We start from the raw sequence: 11946 nt of genomic DNA on the forward strand, positions 1-11946 counted from the left end.
GAAAAAGAAAAATGAGAAGGGGAAAAATTGGTACTGGCTTTTTAAATTCCCTGGAAGTCACTTTAACTAGAAGGGGAGGGGCTTGAAACAATTGGGGGAGGAGCAACAATGATTGCCCATCATTTTGTCTGCATCTTTGTGATAAGGAACATCAATCAGTTTGCAGAGTATGGCTTCCCAATATTTGGAGGACAGGGTTTTTTGCCCCTTTGGCCTGCTAGCTATGTGACACAAGTCTGGGGGTAGGAAATGGGTAGTTCTTACTGTGCTAAGAGCTGAACTTGATTTCAATTTACTGTCCATGCCTTCCCTTGGAGGTTGCAATTCTTCAATAGACTCCACAAAGTTCCAAAATAATATAATATCAGATTCTGCCAAAGAAATTATTGTCTAGGTGGGGAGACAGATTTCCAGTGCTTCCTACTCTGCCATCTTCCCAGAATGGTTAGATGACTTTTTATTCTTGAATGATTGTTAAATCAAGGAACCTGGCCATGATCTCATCTGGAGGTAGAAAATAATTTTAAACAGAGCTAGTTTAACACAGAGGAATTTCTGTTGCTTAGAGGAGTTCAGCTTTTTCTATAAGCAGGTTACCTTAACAAATGTGGCTCTCAAGTTGAAAGGAAGAATTTGATGGGATTTTGAGTGAATATTTAAGGTGGTAGAATTGGTGAGTTGGGGGAATAAGTTCTAGTTTTAGTTCTACTGAGCTGACGTGTTAGTGGGACTTCTGGGCAGAAGTCTCTGGCAGTCACAGGAAATGCAGAACTGGATCCGGAAAAGAAATAAGAGCTAGAGGCAGGGATTTGGGGGAAAATCCATGATAGTCACCTTTTGTCCTCCCACACTACCCTCTGTGCCTTAGTGAGAAGAGTACCAGGTTGAATTAAACAAGGTTCTTTTTTTTTTTTTTAGATTTTACCTTTTACCTATTTATTTGACAGAGAGAGATCACAAGTAGGCAGAGAGGCAGGCAGAGAGAGAGAGAGGAAGCAGGCTCCCCACTGAGCAGAGAGCCCGATGCAGGTCTCGATCCCAGGACCCTGGAATCACGACCTGAGCTGAAGGCACAGGCTTTAACCCACTGAGCCACCCAGGCACCCCTAAACAAGGTTTTGATACAGACAACAATTCTTAGATGAATGTTTGGCTCTTGTACTTAATAACAAATATCTCTACAGTAGAACAAGCTGGTTGATATTAAAAAATATTCTAAGTGAGTTTTCAACCTAACTATCTCTCTGATGAGTCTAGCCATCTCAGGTAAATATTACCTTTTTATGGCTGGTTCATAGTAAAGTCGTAATTTCAGTGACTCAAACCAATCTAGTCCTTAGATTTAACTGAATCAGACAAGACTTCACTCAGGACCAGCAATTACAAAATAAACAAGAACTGGATTGTTAAAGGAAAGAAATATATGCAGAAAAAACTGTTGCAAAGTGGGTCTATATCACCTGATCTATAAAAGGTAAGACATTTATAATAAGCATCATTTTTGGGGAAAAGGTTTAGGTCACAAAAAGAAAGTTAGAGCTAATAATTTAAACAGTTTCTTATGTGATAGAAGTCTACCCATGGAAAGGGATTCATCCAACTGGACAGTGGTCTTGCATAGAACAAATTGGGAAGGTGACCCAAGATGTGTGATTTTAGGCCCAGTTACAGACTTTCACATCCTATTTGCAGCTTTAGTTGGTTAAGAAGGTAATCCTGTCTCTCAGGGCAAATAAGTATAATTGTAACTGGAAAAGAAGAAAGAAAATGTATATTAAAATAAAAAAGACATAATAAACATATTTGGATCTATGATGTTAGTGATTTTCTAATAGTTTTCCAGTCTCTGTACTAATCAATTCTAGAAGCACTGAATCAGTATTTATATATTTTTTAAGGTGTTTAAAGCATTTTTAGAGTCTGGTATACTATAGACTGGTAAGAAATATAATTAATTTTAAAATCAATGTACAAATGTTTGGAGAAATCTTATCTAATACATTAATACTTTTATTATTTGTTAGTTACGTAATAAGCATGGAAATATTTAGAAAAAGTTATTCATTTAAAAATTAATAAAGAGGAAACTAGACAGAGTCAAAATTGCCATGATCATTCTTCTTTGTGTTTAAAACTATCGATCAGGGACATCTGGGTGGCTCAGTTGGTTAAGTGCCTGACTCTTCAGCCCAGGTCTTGATCTCAGGGTTATGAGTTCAAGCCCTGTGTTGGACTTTACACTGGGTATGGAGCCTACCTTAAAATAAATAAATAGGGGCGCCTGGGTGGCTCAGTGGGTTAAAGCATCTGCCTTTGGCTCAGGTCATGATCTCAGGGTCCTGGGATCGAGCCCCACATCGGGCTCTCTGCTCAGCAGGGAGCCTGCTTCCTCCTTTCTCTCTGCCTGCCTCTCTGCCTACTTGTAATCTCTGTCAAATAAATAAATAAGAAATTAAAAAAAATACTGCTACATTAAAAAATAAACAAATAAACAAATAAATAAATAAATAAATAAGTAAAATAAAGTCATCTATCAACAATTAAGAACCTAGTTAAATACAACAAAGTTAACCTGATCTCTGTGTCTTAGGATGGCACAATGATCCTTTTCCAAGACTGAGTGTCAGAATCAGGGCCCTTCAGTCTCTCCTGGCTTACTTTTCCTGGGATAGAGCCCTTTCCTTTCCCTGGACCCTAGCTTTCTTTATCATCGGTAGCCCCACCCTCGCCTTTAGAATGTGTTTCTTTTCTTGCAGTAGAAAAGAAAACACATTTCTCTCTGACTCCTTTTTTGAATTTTCTGAAATGTTCAGAAGGGAGCTTGTTGATATTAAGACTTTATAAAATGGGTAGTATAGTTGTTAGTGTAGCTTGTCCATGCATGTTTGCATCTCTGTAAACCAGTAATGTTTTCTGGGATTCCATCGAAAGCAAGGGAAAAGAAGAGAGCCTGAAACTAAGCAGCGTGAAAAGGGAAAAGCTATAGTGCAGAATAACTCCTGAGGTACCTGATGGGCTCCCTCCATGGGAAGCTCTAATCTGTGGTGCTCTCCAGCCCTGCAGAGGTTGGGTGGGCAGGGGAGGGATGGACGAGAAAGGCCATGTCATAGGTCCTTCGTCTGCCTCCCTGGATGTCAGTGGTGCTGAAAGCAGCCCAGAGGAAGTCAGACAAGCAAAATGTTTGTTCAGGTGTCTGCTCAGATGATGAAAAGAAGCAGGGTAACATGAAAAAGGATGAAACCAGTTTGAGAAGACCCTTTTAGACATATGGAAAGATAAAATAGTGAGAAAGTAACAAAGTACACATGTTCTCTCAATTAATAGCAGAGCCAGGGACTGGGGTTTTTTCTCTCTCAAGTCAATTTTTTTTTTTCCTCCAGAGGAGTTCCAGGGGGGCCAGAGAATGACTGCCTATTCCATCTATAGACTTTCAGTGAATCTCTCTGTTTTTGTCTCACACTTTTTTTTCTGCTTGCTGTAGTGCCTGGATTTTTTTTTTTTTTTTTTTTTTTTTTTAGTCTAGAGCATTTCCCACATTAACATGCTCTACAACAGGGGTTGGAAAACTATGGTTCATGGGTCAAATAGGACCAGTCATCTCTTTTGTGTAGTTTGGGAGAGTTGAGGATAGTTTTCACATTTTATTTTTTTGTCTTTCAAATATGTAATATATAAATATATGTGCTCTCAAACTACATATAATCATAGAGATAAATTTTCAGTTTCATTGAGATATGATTTTATTGAGATATAACTGGCATACAGTATATATATAATAGAGTATAAGGTTGAGGTTCTACAACATGATGCCTTAACTTACATATGTTGTGAAGTGATTACCACCATAAGTTTGGTGAATATCCATCACCTCATATAGTCACAAAAAAGTGTTTTTTCCTTGTGATGAGAACTTTTAGGACCTATTCTCTTAGTAACTTTCAAATATACCCTATCGCAGTGTTAATGATAGCCATTATGTTGTATATAGTACGTTCTTGGTACTTATTCATCTTCTAACAGAAGATTTATACCCTCTGATCACCTTCATCTAATTTCCCAAAATGTAATTTTAAATTACATTTTAGCATTTGTATTTTTAAATGGAATTCTGATAAATTTGAAATTAATAATACTTAGCACTCCTACGTTCATATCTCATGTGGCACTATTACTCAGGTTGCAAGATTCACAATAACAAAAAAAAAGTAAATTCTGCAGGGAGTGACAGTATGGATAACATGGAGGACATTATGCTAAGTGACATGAGGAGGTCGTGGAAAGATGAATACCGCATGACTTCACTTATAACAGATATCTAAAATAATCAAATTCAGGGGGTCCCTGGCTGTCTCAGTTCGTAGAGCATATGACTCTGGATATCGGGGTTGTGAGTTTGAGCTCCATGTTGGGTGTAGAGTTTACTTAAAAAAAAAAAGTCAAATTCATAAAGTTCATAGAATCAAAAAGCCGACTGCTGGTTGCCAAGGTCTGGGAGGGAAGGGAAATGGAGATTTACTAATCAAAGGACATAAAGTTTCAGTTAAGCAAAATGAATAAGCTCTAGAGTTCTACTGTACAACGCTGTACCTATAAACAATAATGTGTTGCATTCTTAAAAATTTGTTGAGGTTAGATATCATATTAAAAAAGATTAAAAATAATAAATTTTTAATCTTAAGTCTTAAATCATAATCTTAATCTTAAATCATATTAAATAGGATTAAAAATATATAAAATAATAACATGTCCAGAAGAACCATGGCAGAGGGGAAGACAGTAGACTATAGGGCTCATGATCCCAGTTATTCGAAAGATTTGGAGGATCTCCGTTTTTTAAATGCTAGAAGTGTTTCCAAAAGTCTTTTGGAGAGATGGTCTATGAAAGTAAACTTCTTGGACAAATGTATGGAAATGAGGTATACCAAATTGCTCTATTGGAGATTCAGAATATTCATGAGCAAAGTAAATGATCTCAGAAGGGTTTGCATTAAATATTTTTTGTTTATTTTTTAGCCCAATTAAAAAATTTTTATTTATTGTTTTGCCTGTATAATATTTGTCAACATTTTAAGGAATTAGTATTCTGTGGGATATACTTTGGCAAATGTTATTGCCCATTTTTATCTATACAGCTAGGTTTCAAATTATGGTTACACTGTACCGCGAAGAAAAAAACTCTTTATGTTAGCTACAACAAATCTCATCTTTTCCCTGAGCTTTATCTTTTATCTATCTTTTTATCCTTTCCTAAGGAGGAAAACAGATTGACTTAATCTGTTGTCTGGGATAAATAAAGGTCAATATGATATTAGGAGGGTTTTTTGGCACTTCTTCGGGAAAGATATTTAATTGGTTTCTTTCTTTCTTTCTTTTTTTTCCTTTTTAAAGATTTTATTTATTTATTTGACAGACAGAGATCACAAGTAGGGAGAGAGGCAGGCAGAGAGAGGCTGGTGGGGGGGCAGGTGGTGGGAAACAGGCTCCCTGCTGAGCAGAGACCCTGATGTGGGGCTTGATCCCAGGACCCAGAGATCATGACCTGAGCTGAAGGCAGATGCTTAAGCTACTGAGCTACCCAGGTGCTCCTTACTTGGTTTCTTGGATGGCCTTCTCCCTTGGCTTCTTCTCTCTGGAGGCATCCAGGTGTGTAAGGAAGAGGTTCCCTGGCTCATGCTGGTCCTGGAGTAATATCTTGTGGCTGACTGGGTGCTGCTGGCCCCGTTATAGGCAGTCTACAACTACCGTCATTTAATTTGTTCTCTCTGCAAGGATCCGTTAGTGCTCCTGGCTGACCTGGCCTCACTTTGCTCCTGGTTGACTTCCTTGGCCTTCGTCCAGCTTCGTGCCCCAGCAGCTACTAACCCTCCTCTGTGAGGTCACCTTGCTCTGCCCTGTAGGCCCCTTGGCAGGCCCACTGTCCCTTGGCTACACAAATGCAGGAACTGGGGAGGTTTGAGAAAACTCATCCTTGGAACCTTCCCTTTCTGCATATACTGCATAGCCAAGGAGCTGTGTTTGCATGTGAGATTGTTGTATTTGGGGGAAAGGGAACAACTTGAAAGATGCTCTTTCCCCAGACTCTTCCATTAAAAAACAAATGGGTTACTATAGCCCATATCTTTATCATTGATTTTATCTTCACTTATATAATGCACATCTCCCTGATGTCCAGGGAGGAGAAATGGGGAGACACAAGTTTTATGGCTTCAAATATCTTTCTCTCTTTTCTGTTTCCAGGCCAGAAGCTGCCAGATGTCTTTTTAAATTTCTTCTTCATTATGTCTTCCCTCTTCTATACTAGCTATTGGTAGGGGTTTGGGACATCCCTCCACATAAGTAAATCCTACATTTTAAGTCCTTCAGCCTACTCTTTGCTCAGGTAACATCCTATTGAACAAGGTTGTTAACTTGCTGCATATCTAATTTGTACGTAGAGTGCCCAAAACTGACTTTCTCTTTGTCCTTTCTTTACATTTCTTATGTACGGATTTAAATTTCCCATAGGCAGATGTGTACCCAGTGTGAAATACGGTTTACTTAAGAAGGCAAAAGAACTAAGCACATTTGTAAAATGTAAACCATTATTTCCATTACCCATCAGCTTTTACACAGATCTTATTCTAGCTGGTCAATAGTTTTCCATACTTCTTTGATATACCTACCTCTTGAGTTTCCTCCTCTTGACTGCTCCTTTATTTTTCAAGCTCATCAACTTTTTTTTTTAAACTTTTTAATTTATTTACTTGACAGAGATCACAAGTAGGCAGAGAGATAGGCAGAGAGAGAGAGAGGGGAGGATGCAGGCTCCTTGCTGAGCAGACAGCTCGATGCGGGGCTCAATCCCAGGACCCTGAGATCATGACCTGAGCCGAAGGCAGAGGCTTTGACCCACTGAGCTGCCAGATGCCCCAAGCTCATCACCTTTTGCACTTCTATGAAATGTCATCTCTTTCACAAATTCTATCTTCAGGTCACTGTTCCTCTTACCTTCATACTAGGTGATTATAATCATACTAATTCTTTTAATTGCTAAGTACGCACCCATGTCCCACATCTGTGATCTAGCCAGAAACTTGTATTCAGTTGGTCTGAAGGTTCCTCAAAGTCAACCTGAATTCACCCTCCAGCTAACAATTTCTTCTCTTACATGTGTCATCTCATTTAAGGGCAGGGTGATACAGCAAGTTCCTTCATTCAGGTTCTCACATGGGCTATTCCAATAATTTTCTGAAGTATCTTTCTGCCATTTCCCCCTTCATTTCTGTGTCACTGTTAGAGTGCTCTTTTAAGATCCTCCCCCATCTCCTGTTTTTGTCTTGCCTGACATCTGGCCATCCCCATATACTTGTTTTCCTCCACTCAGTTTTCTGGCAGTTCTTGGAATGCTTCCTGCTGTCTCATGCCCAGCTACTTTTACACAAGTGATTCCTCTTCTTGGTCATCCTTCTCTCCTGTATCCAAAGAGCTAATTTCTACCTAGGCTTTATGAATGAGATCCTGCTTCTTCCTCTAGGAATTCATCTCTTAAAATCCCAGCCTGAATAAGGCTGTCTTCTTCTGTGCTCCTTCATGCATACCTTTTATTTACACACTCTTGTGGAACCATCATGTGTATCTTAATAATATTATCTCCCTTTTTTCTTTCAATTCATTTGGGAGCAGAAATATACCTAGTTGATTTCTTTGTCCTTAGTGCCTTGATAGAGCCAGATACCCAGTAGGGCTCTGTAGATGTTTTTTAATATGAATGGAGGAAGTCAAATAGAATAAAGACTTATCTTAAAGATAAGAGGTCATTGGATTTGCCTAGTTGAATGTCTCTGGTGACCTTGGAGAGAGGGGCTTCAATAAATATTTAGCTTTCACAGCCTGGGCCCTGAGATGTTTATAAGAAAGGCTGCATAATTGAACACCAGCCTTAGCTCTCTCTGCAATACTTTAAGATAGAAAGAAAAGCTGTTAAGAGCCTCTCAAAGTGAACTGTGGAACAATTAGAATGACAAAGATATGAGTGATTTGGGTGAATATGGCTTTTAGTCACAAAAAAGACAGCCAAACCCATCTGCTTCAATAAAATCCAGAGCAAAACCTTTGTAATCAGTCTGAAAACACCCAAGGCTTGTTTTCCTTTCTAGGGAAAAGTAAAAAACAATTTAGCAGCTAGATACTTTATCATTTGAACAGTACTTAATCTTTCATTTTTTGAGTTACATTAAAATCCACATACAAAGCTACAGTTCTTTCCTTCATGACAGACATCCCTGGACACAGTGGGGGAACAGCTGAAACTCATGGTGATGCCCCTCACTCTGCCTGGATTCTGTGTGATGACCCTCACTCTGCCTGGTTTCTGTGTAAACCCCCAGCCCCTCCTTGCAACATCCCCACTCACTTTTCCAACAGACTTCTAGTACCCCAGTTGCTCAGTGTGGACTATATAAGAGACTGTCAGCAACCAAATAAAAAATTCCAACTGGGGGGCACCTGGGTGGCTCAGTGGGTTAAGCCGCTGCCTTCGGCTCAGGTCATGATCTCAGGGTCCTGGGATCGAGTCCCACATCGGGCTCTCTGCTCAGCAAGAAGCCTGCTTCCCCCTCTCTCTCTGCCTTCCTCTCCGTCTACTTGTGATCTCTCTCTGTCAAATAAATAAATAAAATCTTAAAAAAAAAAAATTCCAACTGGAACATGAAGGCCCTAGGCAGGCCATACCATGGTGACTAGGAGTCAGGAGATAATAAATGACTTTCAATTTCTAGTCACTCAGGATAGAAGGCTGGTCAAGGCTACTGGAGACTTTGGGGAGTGTATAGAGCAGGTCAAGGATGTACTTAACACAGAAAGGGGTATTTCAAAAATTGTGCTCACAACCAGACTTGGAAGCCCAAAATAGCAGTAACCAGAGATGACTTGAATTAATTTTGGGGAAGGGTATGGTGAGTGAGGAGGCCTATGGCTTGGGGTTCTCTAGAGAAATAGAACACACACACACACACACACACACACACACACACACACACACACCACACAGATTATTTTAATGAACTGGTTCATGCAACTGTGGGCCTGGCAAATCTGAAATTTGTAGGGCAGGCTGGCAGGCTGGAGACTCAGGGTGTATTGATTTTTCAGTCCTGAGTTTAAATTTCCACAGGTCAGCAGCCTGGAAACTAAAGCAGGGTTTTTATACTGTAGTCTTGAGAGAGAATTCCTTCTTCTTTAAGAAAACTCAGTGTTTCGTCTTAAAGCCTTCAGCTGATTAGATGAGGCCCATGCACATTATGGGAGGGAGGATAACCTTTATTCAAAGCCCACCGACTGTAAATGTTAATCACACATCTAAAACATAATTTCACAGCAATATCTAGAATAGTGTTTGATCAAAAAGTTGGGCATCATAGCCTAGCGAAACTGACACATAAAGTTAACCACCCTAATGACAAAAAAGAGGGACAGTGAAGCTCCAGATAAGGAGCTAGAGCTAGAGCAGTGGCCTGAGAAGGGCCATAGATAAACTCAGTCTGTGACTGGAGGGAAGTAGGACATGTCGGGTTAGTCAGGGCTGGGGAACATGAGATACAAGTTATACCTATAGTGAACTTGGCTCCATGCTGCCTCTTCTGACTTAGTTTCACCCACTGAGTGATGGTACAGTTGATGCAGGTTTCCATTGCAGGCCTTGCTCAAGTGAGCAGAGGCTAAGATTTTGCTTCCCTTGTTTCTCCAGTAAAATGTACCTATCCTAAAAATCTCATTTTAGAGGATGCTTACTTAGTGGTGGCTTAGCCAAGTTTTGGCAACCTAATAGCTTAAAATAGTAAATTCCAACCTTTTGTTAACAAAAATAAAAATAAAAATAAAAATAAATTATAAGCTTCTTTGATTGAAGGCAGTTGGGAAAACTCATGCCTGGGTCCAGGTACCTCTGTAGTACCTTTATTTGCTTGAAAAGTATCTCCTGCATAAAACTTTGAAAGTATCCTCATAGTCCTTCCCACCAGTGACACATTTTCTTTTTGTACTGTACTAGCTACAAACCTGTTATTTCTTTTTTTTTTATTAGAAGATTTTATATATTTATTTGAGAGAGAGAGCACGAGCAGAGGGAGAGGAAGAAGCAGACCCCTCTGAGCAGAGAGCCTGACATGGGGCTCCATCCCAGGACCCTGGGATCATGACCTGAGCCAAAGGCAGATGCTTAACCAACTAAGCTACCCAGGTGCCCCTAACCTATTATTTCTTAACTCATGCCCATCCTTCTATACGTGGCTCTGTGATAATCAGGCTAAGAGTCTGCAAACTACATTTTCAAACTCTCTTGCAGCTTCAATGGGAGGAACTGATTAGAGACTGGAAAGCCAGTGACAAGTAGAAGAGACCTTCATGTTGTGTCCAAGTCCTATAAGCATACTTCCAGTGGCAGAAGCTGCAGGAACAGCAGACAGCTCTAGCTCCTGCATTTTTTGGTATGCTCAGTAATGGCTGCAAATATCCCCTTTAGAGATATAAGCACCAGATGTGTAGTACCTTCCCTGAGTACTGAGAAATGGCCCCCGAGCAGCTTCAACTCAGAGCTTTGAGCATCATTAAGAGGCATGCACAGCCCCTCCAGTGTCCAAGGATTAGATGGGAAGGGCACTCTCAGAGATATGGCACTAACAGTTCAAGGAGGCCCCGAGGAATGCAAGATCAGGTGAGCAGTAACTTCCTTAAAGTCAGCCATTGTGGCACTCTCCTCAGGAGTCCAAGCACTGGATCACAGTGTTGTCTCAGAGGTCTACATGCCAGCTGTGTGGGACCCTTCCCTACCCAGAGATCTGTGTACCAGCTGGGGCTCTGCTTCACTGGTCAGAACTAAAGCCAGCTCCATGGTAGCCCCTCTTCTGAGCTCCTGGGATCTGGCAACACCTCTCTTTTCATTTTTGTTCTTACAGCCCTAGAGATGGTGGCTACCTCCCAGAGTTACCTCAAAGTCCAATTTTTGTTCTATTAGCTTTCCAGCTCCTTTCATACTCTTTTGCCTTGATTAAACTTGCTGTGTTTGAAGCAACTAATTTGGGTTTCCTTTCAAGTCTGGACCCTGAACCATGCATGTATCTCCCTTTCCCACTGTAGTAGCTGGAATGTTCTAGGATTATTGCCTTTAGGGTAGGACAACAATTAGGGTAGGATTTCTGTCAAGTCCAGAAAGAGAGAAAGTTTAGGGATTAATGGAGTTTTTAAAAATGTTCTTTTGAATCCCAAGACAGACAATAATTTTGAGCTTTAAGAGCTTGAATTTTGGTTTCTCAAAAGAATTTTGGTTTCTCAAAAGCAGAGCTCTCAGGTCATTGTTTTTTTTTGTTTTGTTTTGTTTTTGGTCCTAAACCATAAGTACTCTTTTCTTTTTCTCCTAGACTATATAAATATTCTGAATGGTGGGGAAGAAGCATAAATTGTCAGAAACTTAAGATACGTGGCAGTTATTCACGTTTTCCGAAGAGTGGCCCTGTTTCTTGCCCCTCTCCTTTCAGATGAGCCATCAGTAGCAGTGGGAATCTGAGTACAGAGAGAAGTGTAGCTTCTTCTTGCCTGGAAAGCACTGCATTGGATTTCCTGTGTGGGGACAGCAGAGTGAGACAATCAATGTGGACAGTAAATACAAAGGGCCTCAATATGAGGCACTGAGGGGTCCCAAGACCACTGCATCAGGTTTTCTGCCACTCCAGGCTGAGAAAGAGATTGGGCCAAACTATGGTGGCCTAGAGTTGTTGCTTTTGGTAGAAATACAGTGGAAGATGTCATCAGAGTCTGCCCAAAAGTATGGGCATTTGTGTAGATGCCAGAGCAGAGAAAAAAATGACTGTGTCCAAAGGCCATTGGGTGCTAGTGTAGAACGTGAATCCAGCCTGTACAGGTAATCTGCCCGAAAAGTGAATCCAATTCCTAGGACAGGGAATTCAGGACATG

This window comes from Lutra lutra, chromosome 6 (assembly GCF_902655055.1).
Source record: "Lutra lutra chromosome 6, mLutLut1.2, whole genome shotgun sequence".
NCBI lineage: Eukaryota > Metazoa > Chordata > Mammalia > Carnivora > Mustelidae > Lutra > Lutra lutra.